Source organism: Chiloscyllium plagiosum, chromosome 13, assembly GCF_004010195.1.
Source record: "Chiloscyllium plagiosum isolate BGI_BamShark_2017 chromosome 13, ASM401019v2, whole genome shotgun sequence".
NCBI lineage: Eukaryota > Metazoa > Chordata > Chondrichthyes > Orectolobiformes > Hemiscylliidae > Chiloscyllium > Chiloscyllium plagiosum.
Window position 1 is genome coordinate 61,574,685 of NC_057722.1, and position 15,804 is coordinate 61,590,488.

The 15,804-nt window shown below is 45.8% G+C and overlaps 1 protein-coding gene across 3 annotated transcripts in view; it reads left to right on the forward strand.

Moving 5' to 3' along the window:
- fndc3ba (fibronectin type III domain containing 3Ba) overlaps nucleotides 1-15,804 on the forward strand; it is a 326,426-nt gene that overhangs the window by 66,673 nt on the left and 243,949 nt on the right. The gene's annotated exons all lie outside the window — the stretch shown is intronic.

A 15,804-nucleotide genomic window follows, 5' to 3' on the forward strand; every position in this document is an offset into this window, starting at 1 on the left:
ATGGTCGGAGGAGGAGCGTCTTATCTTCCGACTGGGAACCTTCCAACCACAGGGGATGAACTTGGACTTCACCAGTTTCTTCATCCCCCCTCCCCCCACCTTGTCTCAGCCGGATCCCTCCAGCCTGGCACCGCCTTCCTGACCTGCAGTCTTTTTCTTGACCTCTCCGCCTCCACCCTACTCCGACCTATCACCCTCACCTTGTCCTCTTTCCACCTATCACATTTCCAACGCCCCTCCTCCAAGTCCCTCCTCCCTACCTTTTATCTTCTCCTGCTGAACACTCTCTGCTCATTCCTGAAGAAGGGCATGTGCCCGAAACGTCGAATCTTCTGTTCCCTAGATGCTGCCTGACCTGCTGTGCTGTTCCAGCAATAAAGTTTCAGCCATAACACCTTGCAGCCTCTTTAACCTTCCTGCAGCCACTATAACCTTCCTGCAGCCTCTATAGCCCTCCTGCAGTCACAATAACCCTCCTGCAACCACTATAATCCCCTGCAGCCTCTATAACACTCTTCCAGTCACTAAAACTCCCTGCAGCATCTATAAATCTCCTGCAGCCTCTATAATGCCCTGCAGTCACTATAATCCTCATGCAGCATCTATAACCCTCCTGCAGTCTCTATAACTCTCCTGCAGTCACTATAACTCTCCTGCAGTCACTATAACCCACCTGCAGCCTCTATAACTCTCCTGCAGTCACTGTAACCACTGCAGCCTCGATAACCCTCCGCAGTCACTATAACACCCCCTGCACCCTCTATAACCCCCCTAGCAGTCACTATAACCCTCCTGCAGGCTCTATAACCCTCCTGCAGCCACTGTAACCCCCTGCAGCCTTTATAACCCTCCTGCAGCCTCTATAACACTCCTGCAGTCACTATAACCCTCCTGCAGCCTCTATAATCCTCCTGCAGCCACTGTAACCCCCTGCAAGCACTATAACCTCCCTGCTGTCACTATAACCCTCCAGCAGCCACTATAACCCTCCTACAGCACATATAACACTCCTGCTGTCACTATAACCACTGCAGCTCTATAACCCTCCTGCTGTCACTATAACCCCCGACAGCCACTATAACCCCCTGCAGCCTCCACCACACCCTGCAGCCTCTATAACCCTCCGGCAGTCTCTATAACCTTCCTGCACTCACTATAACCCTCTACAGCCACTATAACCCCCTACAGCCACTATAACCCCCTGCAGCCTCCACCACTCCCTGCAACCTCTATAACCCTCCTGCAACCTCTGTAACCCTCCTGCAGGCACTATAACCCCCTGCAGCCTCTATAACCCTCCTGCAGTCACTATAACCCCCGACAGCCACTATAACCCCCTGCAGTTTCTACCACACCCTGCAGCCTCTATAACCCTCCGGCAGTCTCTATAACCTTCCTGCACTCACTATAACCCTCTACAGCCACTATAACCCCCTACAGCCACTATAACCCCCTGCAGCCTCCACCACTCCCTGCAACCTCTATAACCCTCCTGCAACCTCTGTAACCCTCCTGCAGGCACTATAACCCCCTGCAGCCTCTATAACCCTCCTGCAGGCACTCTATCCCCCTGCAGCCTCTATAACCCACCTGCAGCCACTATAACCCCCTGCAGCCGCTATAAACCTCCTGCAGCCTCTATAACCCTCCTGCAGCCTCTATAACCCTCCTGCAGCCTCTATAACTCTCCTGCAGTCACTGTAACCACTGCAGCCTCGATAACCCCCTGCGGACTCTATAACCCTCCTGCACCCTCTAAAACACCCCCCCCCCCCCACACCCTCTGTAACCCTCCTGCAGCCTCCCTAACCGTCCTGCAGCCTCGTTAACCCTCCTGCAGTCAATATAACCCCTCCGCACCCTCGGTAACCCTCTTGCAGCCTCTATAATCCTCCTGCAGCCTCTATAAGCCTCCTGCTGTCACTATAACCCTCCTGCACCCTATATAACACTCCTACAGTCTCTATAACCCTCCTGCAGCCTTGATAACCCTCCAGCAGTCACTATAACACCCTGCAGCCTTTATAAATCTCCTGCAGCCTCTTTAACCCCCTCTGCAGTTGCTATAACCCTCCTGCAGCATCTATAACCCCCTGCAGTCTCTATAACTGTCCTGCAGCCTCTATAACCCTCCTGCAGCCTCTATCTCGCCTGCCACCTCTATTACCCTCCTGCCGCCTCTATTACCCTCCTGCCGCCTGTACGATCCTTCTGCAGCCACTATAACCCTCCTGCAGCCTCTATAACTCCCCTGCAGCCTCTATAACCCTCCTGCTGCCTCTATTACCCTCCTGTAGTCTCTATAACCCTCCTGCAGCCACTATAACCCTCCTGCAGCCATTATAACCCTCCTGCAGCCTCTATATCCCTCCTGCAGCCTCTACGACCCTCCTGCAGCCACTATAACCCTCCTGCAGCCACTATAACCCTCCTGCAGCCTCTATAACCCTCCTGCAGCCTCTGTAACCCCCCCTGCAGCCTCTGTAACCGTCCTGCAGCCTCTGTAACCGTCCTGCAGTCACTGTAACCCTCCTGCAGCCTCTGTAACCCCCCTGCAGCCTCTGTAACCCTCCTGCAGCCTCTGTAACCCTCCTGCAGTCACTGTAACCCTCCTGCAGCCTCTGTAACCCTCCTGCAGTCACTGTAACCCTCCTGCAGTCTCTGTAACCCCCCTGCAGTCACTGTAACCCTCCTGCAGTCACTGTAACCCTCCTGCAGCCTCTGTAACCCTCCTGCAGTCACTGTAACCCTCCTGCCGTCTCTGTAACCCCCCTGCAGTCACTGTAACCCTTCCATATCTCTAAGCTCCTCTAGTTTTGGGCTCTTGCCCAAACGCACTCTGGGCTATCATTGACCTTGCGGTGGGAGTGAGCCAGAGCTTCAATAATTGGAGCCTGTCCTACATACAGCCACTTGGTCCTCCTTTCTATCCCTCTTTAATTGGTAATCTTTCAAATTACTATTTTGTCCTGTGTGTAAATCCCAGTCACAACAAAAGTCTAATTACTGTCAGTGCAGCTTGTTAATTAGGATTATTTCAGTGATTTTTCCCTGAGGATGCTGCACTAGGTTCCCATGCTGTTTTGCTTTCCTTGTTTTCCATTGCTCCACCATTAGCGGCCATTACTTCCCGCTGCCTCGGCTGAAAACGTTGGAATTCCTTCCTTAAGCCTCTCCATCTCTCTTTATTCTTCCATAAAACCTACCTCTCTCACCCAGCATTTTTCTCACCTTACCAAGGGCCACCTTGTGAGACCCTTTCAAATACTGTTGGTTAATCCTCCTGTGATGCACCGTGGATGCTTTTCTAAGGGAAAGGCCATTATCACTTCCTGTTTCTCAGATGGTTGTCCAGTTGCTCTTGAGAAGGTGGTGGTGAGCTGATACAGATGAGAAATAAATGCTGGTCCAGTTATTAACACCCACATCCCCATGAGTGAATAAAATAAAACTTGAAACCAGGACCTTCTAAATTGTTGGGAAAAGATTGCTGGCAGGTGAGTCCTGACTGAAAGGAATAATAGGCCACAATTGGGTTGTAATGTCTCTTTTTAAAGATTTGGGGTGTGTCATCCTGGCTGATGCTCCCAGTGCCAAGCAGAGGGAGGTGCTGATTATTGGGTGGGAATTCACATAAAGGGGCCCTGCTGCCCTCTCGGGGTCCTGAAGAGATCAGAGGGACACTGTTTTGAAGAGGTTTCATGGCACTCTTGATTCCTCAACCTATATTTCGTCCAGATTATTTGGCCATTTATAACTTTGCTGCTTATGGGGGCTTGCCGTGCACAAAGCTGCTGCTGTGCTGCCTGGAATACAACAGTTAACTATCGTGTAAGTAATTGGCTGTGAGGTGCCTCCAGGCTCCCTGTGGCGAGCTGAGGAGAAGTGCATTACAGAAGCATGCTGTTGTGATCAGGAATCTGCTGCCTGAAAGGAAGCTGGTTCCACAGTTAATTCTCAACTTGAGGAGAAGAGAGAGCTGCAAGGCCTTACGGGAAAGAGAAAGTGAGCACAACTGATAGCACAGCCTCTTTCCATCTTGGGTGTGATGGGCTGAATGGTCTGTTGCGCTCTGTGATTCTGGAATTCAGCCGGGATGGGGGTGGAGATCTGACTGCTCCGCCTGCGGGGAGAAAGTGAGGACTGCAGATGCTGAAAATCAGAATCACAAAGTGTGGTGCAGGGAAAGCATAGCAGGTCAGGCAACATCTGAGGAGCAGGAAAGTCAACGTTTCAAGCATAAGCATTCCTGATGAAGAGTTTAAACTCAAAATATTGACTTTCTTGCTCCTCAGTTGATGCCTGACCGGCTCTACTTTTCCAGCTCCACATTTTGACTCTGACCCCCCTCCCCACTGGTGGTTGGTAAAGGTAGTTCCCCCTCACCATTCACTCAACATTCGCTGAATTAAGTGTTGTTATCATTAGATGTTTTCTCATCTGTCCTCTCATTCAGTGCGTAAGGTCTGTGGACCTGTTCATGAAGACCGACTTTATTCACATTTCATCAACGTGAAAATTGTGAAGTGTATCAAATGGTGATTGCAGTTGCTTTTTTTATCCAAGCATTCTAAATGTAACATTTTTCAACACCCTCAAAGTGATAGTTAAACCAACTGGTACACTCCACAATGCCAGCCCCTTCCAACAATATCATTCCTCCAAACTTAAATGTGGGTGTTGCTGGCACTTGTCTTGAAGCACTGAAGATTGGTTCGCTATATCCTAGATTCCCTGCTTTTTTAAAATTGTCAACCTTGTTTTCAATTCCCTCCACGGCTTCTCTGGCTTCACAGTTATAGAGTCATAGAGTCATAGAGATGTACAGCTTGGAATCAAACCCTTTGGTCCAACCCATCCATGCCGACCAGATATCCCAACTCAATCTAGTCCCACCTGCCAGCTCCCACCTGCCAGCACCCGGCCCATGTCCCTCCAAACCCTTCCTATTCGTATACCCATCCAAATGTCTCTTAAATGTTGCAATTGTACCTTCTCCCAAGATCACTGCACTCTGAAAAATTCTGGCCACTTGATCATCCACTGTAAGCCGTGTCTTCAACCTGACACCTAAACCTTGGAAAGCCCTCCTTACAGATCCACAATTCCCTCCCTGCTCTAAGTCATTCCTGAAAACCCGTAACCAAATATTTAGCCATCTGTCACAATATTACTCATGAAGTCATATTACATTTCAAAGCATTGTTTCTGTCTCCACAGACGCTGCCTGGCCTGCTGAGTTTCTCCAGCATTTTGTGTTTTTATTTCCAACATCATCGGAGGTGGTTTTATGTCAAATTTTGTTTGAAGCATGCTCCTGTGGAGCACCTTGAGGTGTTAAAGGTGCTACGCAAATTCAATTTGGTGTTGCCCAATCATTTTGGGTGGCAGCTAACAGTCAGCCCCCTTGGTGGACTTAAGAAATAGGAGCAGCAGTAGGCCATTTGGCCCATCAAGGATGCCCTACCATTCAGCAAGACCATGACAGAAACAGAAATAGCTGGAGAAACTCTGCAAGTCTGGCAGCACCCCTGGAGAGAAAGCAGGGTTAATTTTTCAAGTCTGGTAACCCTTCTTCAGAACTGACTGTAGAAAGGAAAATGTTGGTATATATGCTGAAGAAGGGTTTGGGGGGAGGGGCAGGAATAGACAATAGGTGGGGATGGAACTTAGAGATAAAAACAGACAAAGGACTCAGTCAAGGTCAGTCTGCGGCAATCAACAGATGCTAATGGGGACTATTTGTAGCTGACAATGGCTTGTTCGTGGTAGCAGCTCTTGTGATGACAAAGTCTGGTGTGCACAGGTTGGGGTAAAGACATGGGATACTCAGGCCTAAAATTATTGACCTCAATATTGAGTTCTTAAGGCTATGGGGTCCCCAGGTGGTAAAACTGTGACAGATCTGCACCAAGCCTCAGCTCTGCTTTCAAACCAGCTCATCCTAGCCCTCAGCTCCCCAATATTTCAAACATCTATCCACCTACTCTTTAAATACTTTCAGTAATCTTGTGTGGGACTGAAGTCATATCCATTCAGGCTTAGACACCAGTAGAACTGTCCAAAAATCACTCAGAATCATGGTCATACAGCACAGAAACAGCTTTTGGTCTAACCCGTCCATGGTAAACATTTTACCAAGCTAAACTAGCCCCACCTGTCTGCTCCTGGCCCACATCCCTCCAAATCTTTTCTGTTCATGTACTTATCCAAATTTCTTTTTAACGTTGTAATTGTGCTCACATCCATCATTTCCTCAGGAAGTTCATTCCATATGCGAAACACCCTCTGTGTAAAATACTTGCACCTCATGTCTTTTTTTAAATCTCTCTCCTCTCACCTTAAAGATGTGCCCTCTTGTCTTGAAATCCTTCATCATAGGGAACATGTAACTACCATTTATTCTATCTATACCCCTCATTATCTTATAAACTTGTATAAGGTCGCCTCTCAACCTCCGATGTTCCAAGAAAAAAGTCCCAGCCTTTCTTTATAATTCAAACTTTCCATACCCAGCAACATCCTGGTTAAATTTTTCTGAAACCTCTCCAGTTTGATAATATCCTTCCTGTAACTGGGCAATCAGAACTGGGCACAATGTTCCAGATGAGGCCTCACCAAGGTCCTGTATAACCTCAACATGACTTCCTATCCTCGAAGGACTGAGCAATGAAAGCAAATGTGCCCTTGAAAAACTGTGTTCAGGAGAGCTTTTGCTGAAGATTAAATGTTTCTGTAGGCTGGGAGAGGTTTGCTGAAGATTATGAACCAAAGGTTATGAGAGAAGAGAATTTGCTACTGGCCTTTGGAAGTCAGGCTAAACAATAGTCTCTCCTCCAGAAAGGAACTCAAACCAAGCAGCTTTTCTCACCATCGAAACCTACAGTTATCTCCGGTCTCGGTCTAACTATAAACTAAAGGGCATTTTAATTAACTGAGCAGCTTTGATATTTAAATGAAACAGTCAGTCGAGGTCTGTGACATGTCAGTCTTGTAGCAATTACCCTTTCACCATTCCCTTGCAGAGGAATATGATTTATGGATCAAGATGTTCACAGAGAAACTCTCGATTCGCACTTCTGAAAAGGTCATTTGTATCTTTTTTGTGGTCGAATATTTTGACAATTTAATGTGTAGTTATCCAGCAGGTGCTGAACTGGACTGCACAAATTTCATACCCTGCATGTGAGGCAACTGGTAAAGGGTTGAGATCATGTTTAAAAACATTAATTTGATTTTAATTATCCCCAGGCAGTAATTGTCCTTCATTCCTATTTTTGTCTTTTAAGCCTCGACTCAAGTGTCGCTAGTTATTCGACACTGGAGTGAAGGCAGTGTCCTAGGGCTTGAAGAGACATAGAGTCATAGAGATGTACAGCATGGAAACAGACCCTTTGGTACAACTCGTCCATACTGACCAGATATCCCAACCCAATCTAGTCACATTTGCCAGCATATGGCCCATATCCCTCTAAACCCTTCCTATTCATATACCCATCCAGATGCCTTTTAAATATTTTACTTGCCACCACCACTTTCTCTGGCAGCTTATTCCATTACACATGTCCTTCTGCTTGAAAACATTACCCTGTTAAATCTTTCCCCGCTCATCTTAAACCTATGCTTTATAGTTTTGGACTCCCCTACTCTGGGGAAAAGACCATGGCTATTCATCATTTCATGCCCCTCGTGATTTGATGAACTTTGAAAAGGTCACCCCTCACCTCTGACACTTCAGAGAAAATAACTCTCCCTAGTGCTCAAACCCACCAACCCTGGCAACATACTTGTTAATCTTTTCTGAACCCTTTGAAGTTTCACAACATCTTTCCTATGGCAGGGTGCTGCTACACGGTGCTGAGGAAATGCTTGAAAGAGTGATACCAGGAATGAGGGAATTGAAATCTGTGGAGAGAAGCTGAGATTGTTCTCCCTAGAATGGGGGAAGTTAACAGGTGATATAGTGGGGAAGTGTTCAAATGTTGATGATAAGTTTTGGCAACATAAATATGGAGAAACTATTTGAACTGTCAAGATGATCAGTAACCAGGAAGGTGACAGAATTAAGGGAGTGTAAAATAATGAAGAAGAAGGGAACTTGGTTGGACACAGCAAGTTGTATTGTATGGAATGTGCTGCCTAAAATCCTGATGGAAATGGGTTCAAAATAGAGTTAATTCACATTTTAAAATAGTTGGATTGTTTCTTTGAGGACACTAGAATTGTGGATTGGATAGCTGAGGTTTAATGAGTTTCTCACTGCAACACTAGGCTGTCTCATGTTGTGCTTCTGAAGTACTAACCAAGAGAGCTGACTGAATTTGATGAGGGTGCAGAGTACACAGATAAACAGTAGTCCTCCATTCCCACCTTTCCCACTTCCCAACAAACTCAGAAAGTCTTGGAGCACTGCTTACAAAGTCGCTGAAGAAAGTTGAACACCAAGAGGTCAAAGCTGCCTGCTTGATTGTCATCCTACCAACCAGCTTCAACATGCACTCCCTCCACCACCAACACGCAGGAGCAACAGTGTGTACCATCTTTAACGTGCATTGCAGCAACCAACCAAGGCTGTATAGACAGCACCTTCCAAGCTTGTAACTTTTACCACAAGGTCAGCGGACAAGGGAACATCACCATCTCCAAGTTTCCTTTCAAGTCACTCATCAGTCTGACTTGGAACTAGATCAGCAATCCTTCAATGTCACTGAGTCAGAATCCTGGAACTCCCTCCCTCAGGGCATTATGGGAGTATTGGTATCAAATGGACAGCAGTGGTTCCAAAAGCAACTCACCACTGCCTTCTCAAGAGCAATTTGGAATGGGTAATAAGTACTGGCCTAGTTAGTGATGCCCATGTCAGATGAAAAAGTAAAAATACTTTTGCACTGAATTGAATTGAATTGAATTAGCGCTATTGTCACATGTACTCAATAAATACAGTGAAAGTTTATAAGTGGCCACTTACAGCACGATCTTAGGTACAAACGTACAATCCTTAGTTACAGAATAGAGAAATGAGGAAAAGCAAGTTACATGACAGTTTTACACAGTATTACCGTGGGTCAGGAAAATGGGAAGCAAAGTTAAAAAGACAAACATCACAGTCTCTCTCCAAAGGCTCTCCGCAGCAAACCAGTGCGCAGAGGAGTGGGGGGATCTCCATGTGGTTTTCTGCCAAGCTCCGTACTGGGCTGTTGGTCACTGGCGTTCCCTCTCCGGGCCGCTGGAATCTCCGCCAACCCCGCTTCGGAGGCTGGGACAGGGTGTCCGAGGCCGAGAGATGGGGGAGAAGGGAGGAGAGCGGGACTAGAGAGGAAAAAGAACAGGCAGAGTGGAGGAGCTGTGGCTGGAGTGTCCTACTCTGCTGCCATCTTTCTGGATACTGTAGTCACTGTTTCAAAGTAGAAAGTATATTATCATATTACAAATGGAGGCCATTTGGGCTATCATGAAAGATCCATCCAAATAATCCCCTTGTCCTTGTTTTCCCATTGCCCTTAAAATAATTCTTGGAGGAGTCTTTATCTGGTTCCCTATTTGAAAGTTCTTTTTGGTTCTGGTTCACTGTCCTTTCACCATCACAATGGTAGGTAAAAACAATGACTGCAGATGCTGAAACCAGATTCTAGATTAGAGTGGTGCTGGAAACGCACAGCAGTTCAGGCAGCATCCGAGGAGCAGGAAAATCGATGTTTCAGACAAAAGCCCTTCATCAGGAATAGAGGCACTCTGTCTCTATCCCTGATGAAGGGCTTTTGTCCGAAACGTCGATTTTCCTGCTCCTCGGATGCTGCCTGAACTGGTGTGCTTTTCCAGCACCACTCTAATCTACCATCACAATGATTGCTGAGCAGAAACAAAAACGGCTTTTTTGGAATGAGCAGTGACAACCAATTTGTACACAGCAAGTTCCCATGTGCAGGAGTGAGGTAATGATATCATTTTTCGATATCATTAGTCGAGGGACTAATAATCTGGCAGGACACTAGGGGAGAAACTGCTGGATTCTTCATTGCAATAGTGACCTGGGAAGGGGTTGAAACACATCAACCAAGAACAAGTCAGGTCAAGCATGGCAACTGCTAACCTGCAATTCTGCACAACAGTGTTCACAAGCGAACACACTCGGTGAAAGCTTGGGACCAATAGGTGCGATGTCAGGGAGAGAGGGAGATCTTCATGCCTGCCTGCCAGGCGTGTTGAAAACTGCCCAGCAGGAAACCAATCATTCTGTGGACAACAAGGCAGTTGTCTGGCTGACAATGAAACGCAAAGAACACAGAGGCACAACAAACTGCGATCTATTTGACTGCTGTCAGGAGTTATCTGCCTTCTGAGTACAAGAGGATCATTGACGAGACTGAGCGTTGAGGATGTGTCATCTAAGTTTTTGTAGGAGGTGGAGGAGGAGTACGGATTTATTCATTACCCTGCAGCCTTAAAGGTTAAACGGCTGGCTTTCAATCCCCTTTGTGTGAGAATCTTGCTGAGTCGCTGGTTGCTTCGTAGTTCGGAGGGGGGGAGGTTTGACTGACCTTTCTTAGCACGATGGTGTCTGCACCTCTCTCCACACAAACTGAACACACCCTGTAACTCCCACACCACTCCTTCCAAGACTGCTCAACCTCCTTGGTAAGAGAGACCAGACTGTGATTAACTCCAGTGGTTGTTATGGTGACGCTGAGGAGGCACAACGATTACAGAGGTTGCTGTGGTTACACGTGGGGGAGTTTGCAGGAGGTTGATGTCAGGTGTGTTACAGACCCTTCCCACTCCCTTGCCTGAGTGAAGATCCAGGTAGCCCTGATAGGAGGAGGGAGCCAGAAATGTGAACTCTTCATTGTCCCAATGAACAGTGTGACCTTTCATTTTCCCTTTTGCTTGTCTCCCTTAAGCTTTTTTCAATGACGTTTAGAGAGATTGTTTCTTGAGGGCTACATTGGTTTGGTGTCAGGTATATATTAGTGAGGAGGGTTGTCTTGTCCCTTGAGTCAGGTGTTTGAGTGTCAGGTCACATTTATCAAGCAATAGAGTGCAAAATGAGGCCACTCAGCCCATCACATCTGCTCCAGGTCTTCTGAAGAATGAAGCAACAGGCTCCATTCTCCTCATGTGGCTGTAGTTTTTACTCCTTTAAGTATTTATCCAAATGCTTTCGAAAGCTGCTGTTGGATCTGCTCCCACTACCCTGCCTGGCATCACATTTCAAATCCCAACCAAGCATTGCATAGGACAGTGATGCAGTAGCATTATCTCTGGGCAGTAATCCCACAGACCCAGGCTAGTGCTGATGGAGACTTGGTTTTGAATCTCACCACATCAGCTTAAACCCAATTAATAAATTTGCAATTGAAAGCTCCAAGAGCAAGGAATTATTCTGAACACTAGACATTTGTTAAACTTCAGCTGGAGTATTGGGTACAGCTCTGGGTGCCACATTATAGGAAAGAAGTGACTGCATTGGACAGAGTGTAAAAACAGTTTACAAGAATGATTCCAGGAATGTGAAACTTCAGTCATGAAGAGAGACAACACAAGCTCTATGGTACATTTCTGAACCCCATCTCCCTCTCCCTTTCCACCTTTAAGATGTACCTTAAGGTTTGCCTCTTTGACCCAGTTTTTGATTCCCCATTTTAAGATCCAGTTTCTGATAAAATGCTAAAGCAAGGACTCAAGCCCATAGTTTGACATAAATGTGTTGTGGCACCATATCTGAAAAGAGCAGGGGACGCCACTTTGATGTTCTGACGGATATTTCTAACTCTCAGTCAACATTGCAAATGGCAAACAACCTTGTTATCTTCACGTGGGAGTTTGTGGGATCTTGCTGTCAATATGTTTGCTACATTACAGCACTAATTACCTTTCAACAGTAGCCCATTGGTGATAAAATGCTTTAGCATATCTAGTGGTCATGAAAGGCGATATGTATAAACGTGATTTATGTTTTGTTTAAACGGTTTAGTAAAGTTGTGGCAGAGTAGGACGCCATTCAGTCCATCATGTCTGCACCAGCTAGGGAAGTGAAACCAGCCACCGATTCTAATCCTCACTTTCCAGATCTTAATCTGTCGCTTTGTAGATTATAGTATTCCAGGTGCAGAATCTTTTAAACCCTTGAGGGTTTCAGCCTACACTGCCATTAATATCAATTGTTGTTTGATAAAGCACAAATGAAGCGTCTTGGAATATTTAATTACAGTAACAGTGCTATATCAATGTAAATTGCTGAATGTGTATGGGCAGTTTATTGTTGAACATCCAATTGCCCTGTAGCTGTCAAAAGATGGTAAGGGCGGTGAAGAGGATCATGGGTAGGAGGGTGAGAGCGTTCTCCATTTTAGTTGGCCCCATGTGGGTGCCTATGGGGTACCAGATTGAGCACCCTGTGTTAGGAATGGTCACCGAGCAAGGAGCCTTCATTTGGGGGAATCGGGGCCCAAGTGTTCAGGGAGCCCCAGCTCAGCAAGATGTGAGAGAATATGAAATGTGTTATAAATAACTGGCCAAATTCCCATCAGCACCCCTTGGACAAACTGTCTTCTCCTTCTTTTAAAACTTGAGTCAATTCAGTTGAACAATATTGAATAGCTTAACTTTTGGCACTGCTTTAGCCTGGAATATTAACAGTCCCAGTGACTCTTTGAAGTGTTTTCCTGAGCTCTGTGTTATCGGGGAAAGAACCAAACTTTGCCAAGCCCAGATGGTTCCAATTTAGAGTTGGCAATGCTGAGGTGAAGCTTTGGTTGATTGGATACAGGGAGTAAGGATAGCCACAAGAGACAGGGTTTCCCTCGCAGATCACCCTGTGATTTCTGTTGTAATGTGGGCCCCATGCTGTTGTGTGAACAGCAGCAAGCTTTGCTGTTCATAACTATACACCAAGGATGGTAAGAGAGGATATCCTGTCTGGAAGCCTACGAACCTATGCAAGCTCCTTGTGATCACATGTCATTAGCTCCTTGCACACATGTCTGTAATAATACTTAAAAGTTCAGTTTCACAAAACTACAAGAGGTCATTCAGCCCATTGTGCCTGTCCCAGCTCTCCTTCATAACTGCCTTTCCCATACCCTTGCTTATTGTTTCTGTTCAACTAATCATCGAATGCCCTCTTGAATACCTCAGCACCTCCACTACTCTGCCAGGTAATGGATTCCATACACTAACTGCTCACCGAATGAAAAAGTTATTTCTCACATCACACTCATTTTGAAAATCACTTTAAACCTGTGACCTCTCGAACTTGATCCTTTCATGACCAGGACTTTCTCCCTATCCACTCTATCCAGCTCACTCATGAGTTTGAAAACCTGTATCAGATCTCCTCTCAGTCTTCTCCTGTCCAAGCACAACAGGCCAAACCTCTCCATCCTATCCCCATAATAGATGTTTCTCATCCTGGAACCATTCTTGTAAACATCTTCAGTACTGTCTCTAATATTATCAAAATTGTAGCATCCAGAATAAGTTGCAATACACCAGCTAATGTCTTACAAGTGTCTTATAACATGTCCTTGCTCTTATACTCCCTGTCTCTCTACAATGTATGGCATGTGAGCACATTGCTAACTCACATAAGAGGGAGCTTTATTCGGAATAGAAACAGTGCCTTCGGTCCAACCCGTCCAGCCGACCAGATATCCTGAATAATTCTAGTCCCATTTGCAACATTTGGTCCATTTCCTTCTAAACTCTTCCTATTCATATGCCCATCTAGATGTCTTTTAAATATTGCAACTGTACTAGCCTCCACCACTTCCTCTGGCAGCTCATTCCAGCTACACACCACCCTCTGTGTGAAAACATTGCCCCTTAGGTCCTTTTTAGATCTTTCCCCTCTTACCCTAAACCCTATGCCCTTTAGTTTTGGATTCTCCTACCCTGGGGAAAAAAAATCCTTGTCTGTTTGCCCTATCCATGCCCCTCTTGATTTTATAAACCCCTATAAAGGTTACCTCTCAGCCTCTGACACTCCAGGCACGGTGGTACAGTGGTTAGCACTGCTGCCTCACAGCGCCAGAGACCCGGGTTCAATTCCTGCCTCAGGTCTGTGTGGAGTTTGCACGTTCTCCCCGTGTCTGCGTGGGTTTTCTCCGGGTGCTCCGGTTTCCTCCCACAGTCCAAAGATGTGCAGGTTAGGTGAATTGGCCATGCTAAATTGCCTGTAGTGTTAGGTAAGGGGTAAATGTAGGGGTATGGGTGGGTTGCGCTTCAGCGGGTCGGTGTGGACTTGTTGGGCCGAGGGCCTGTTTCCACACTGTAATCTAACCTAATCTAAATCCAGGGTATATAGCCCCAGTCTATTCAGCCTCTCCTATAGCTAAAACCCTCCAACCCTGACAACATCCTTTTAAATCTTTTCTGAACCCTTTCAAGTTTCAAAATAATCTTCCTATCGCAGGGAGACCAAAATTGCACGCAGAATTCCAAAAGTGGCCTAACCATTGTGCTGTAGAGCTGCAACTTGACCTCCCAACTCCTATACTCAATGCTCTGACCAGTAAATGCAAGCATACCAAATGTCTTCTTCACTATCCTATCTACCTGCGATTGCACTTTTCAGGAACTGTGAACCTGCACCCCAAGGTCTCTTGATTGCTACATCACTGGAGAAAGCCATTTGAACTATCCAACCTGTGCTGGCTATTTTAAGGTCTGGTCCCTGCCCTTTTCCCAGAATCAGGCACATTCTTTTCCAGTCAAATATTTATTGAATTCCTGCTGAAAAACCCACACTGAATCTGTTGCCATCATCATTTCAGACAAGTCCTCAACAAATTGCTGCATAAAAATAATGTTCCTTATCTCCCCTCTGGTTCTTGTACCAATAATTTTCAATCCATGATCTCTGGTTACTGACTGAGATTTGTTTTTTCCCCTATTTGCTCTATAACCCATACAAACTTGACAATTTTGAATTAAAATATTGTGATACTTGTTATATCTTCCAATGCAGTTCTTGAGTGTTTTCAAGGATCCAGACAATTGAAGCAGTTATTTGTCACCGCGTTGGGAATAGTGATTAGATGAACACCATAATCTACTTAACTAATCACTTTCTCTTCTGCCTCATCTCTCTTTGGGCTCCTTGTTAACATCTGCTACCCTGGAGGTTCACTGTCCTCTTCAGAGGCTGATGTGCCCATTGTTAGTACAGAAGGAGGGCTACCCTGGACAGAGCTGTTCAACTGGGGTCCCCCAGATGCATGCAATTCCCATGCAATTATCTGAAGAAGAGCAGAGCAGTCTCCATAACGGTCTGGGCATTATCTACCCTTCAACATCACTAAAACTGGCCAATAACACATCGCTGCTTGTGGGAGTTAGCTGTGAGTAAATTGGTTGCCACATTTTGTCCATTGCAACAATGGTTGCACTTGGAAAATGACTTGGTTGTAAACACTTTGTTTCCCATAGTACCCTCATGTTATCCCAATGTACAATTTGAATTTATATCTTACATTTTGTTTTCAGAAGGGAAGGTACTTAACTTTAGTTTCATTTTTAGAGGTTTTATGAGCTTGATGCTAAGACATTTGGAAGCATGCTTTACACATGCATTTATGGTGGGGCTGTACAATGCTTGAGATGAAGAAATATTGGTTAGGGCATTGGAAAGAAATTGAGAAACAACAATATGAGACAGGGGTTCAGTGACACATGGACATAGGAAGTGTGTGTGTGTTGCATTGTGCTAACTGACTGCTAACTGAAGTGGGGAGTATTCCATCATAATGCTTGCACATTCCTTATAGATGGACAGGCTTTAGAGAATCAGGAGATGAGTAACTCGCT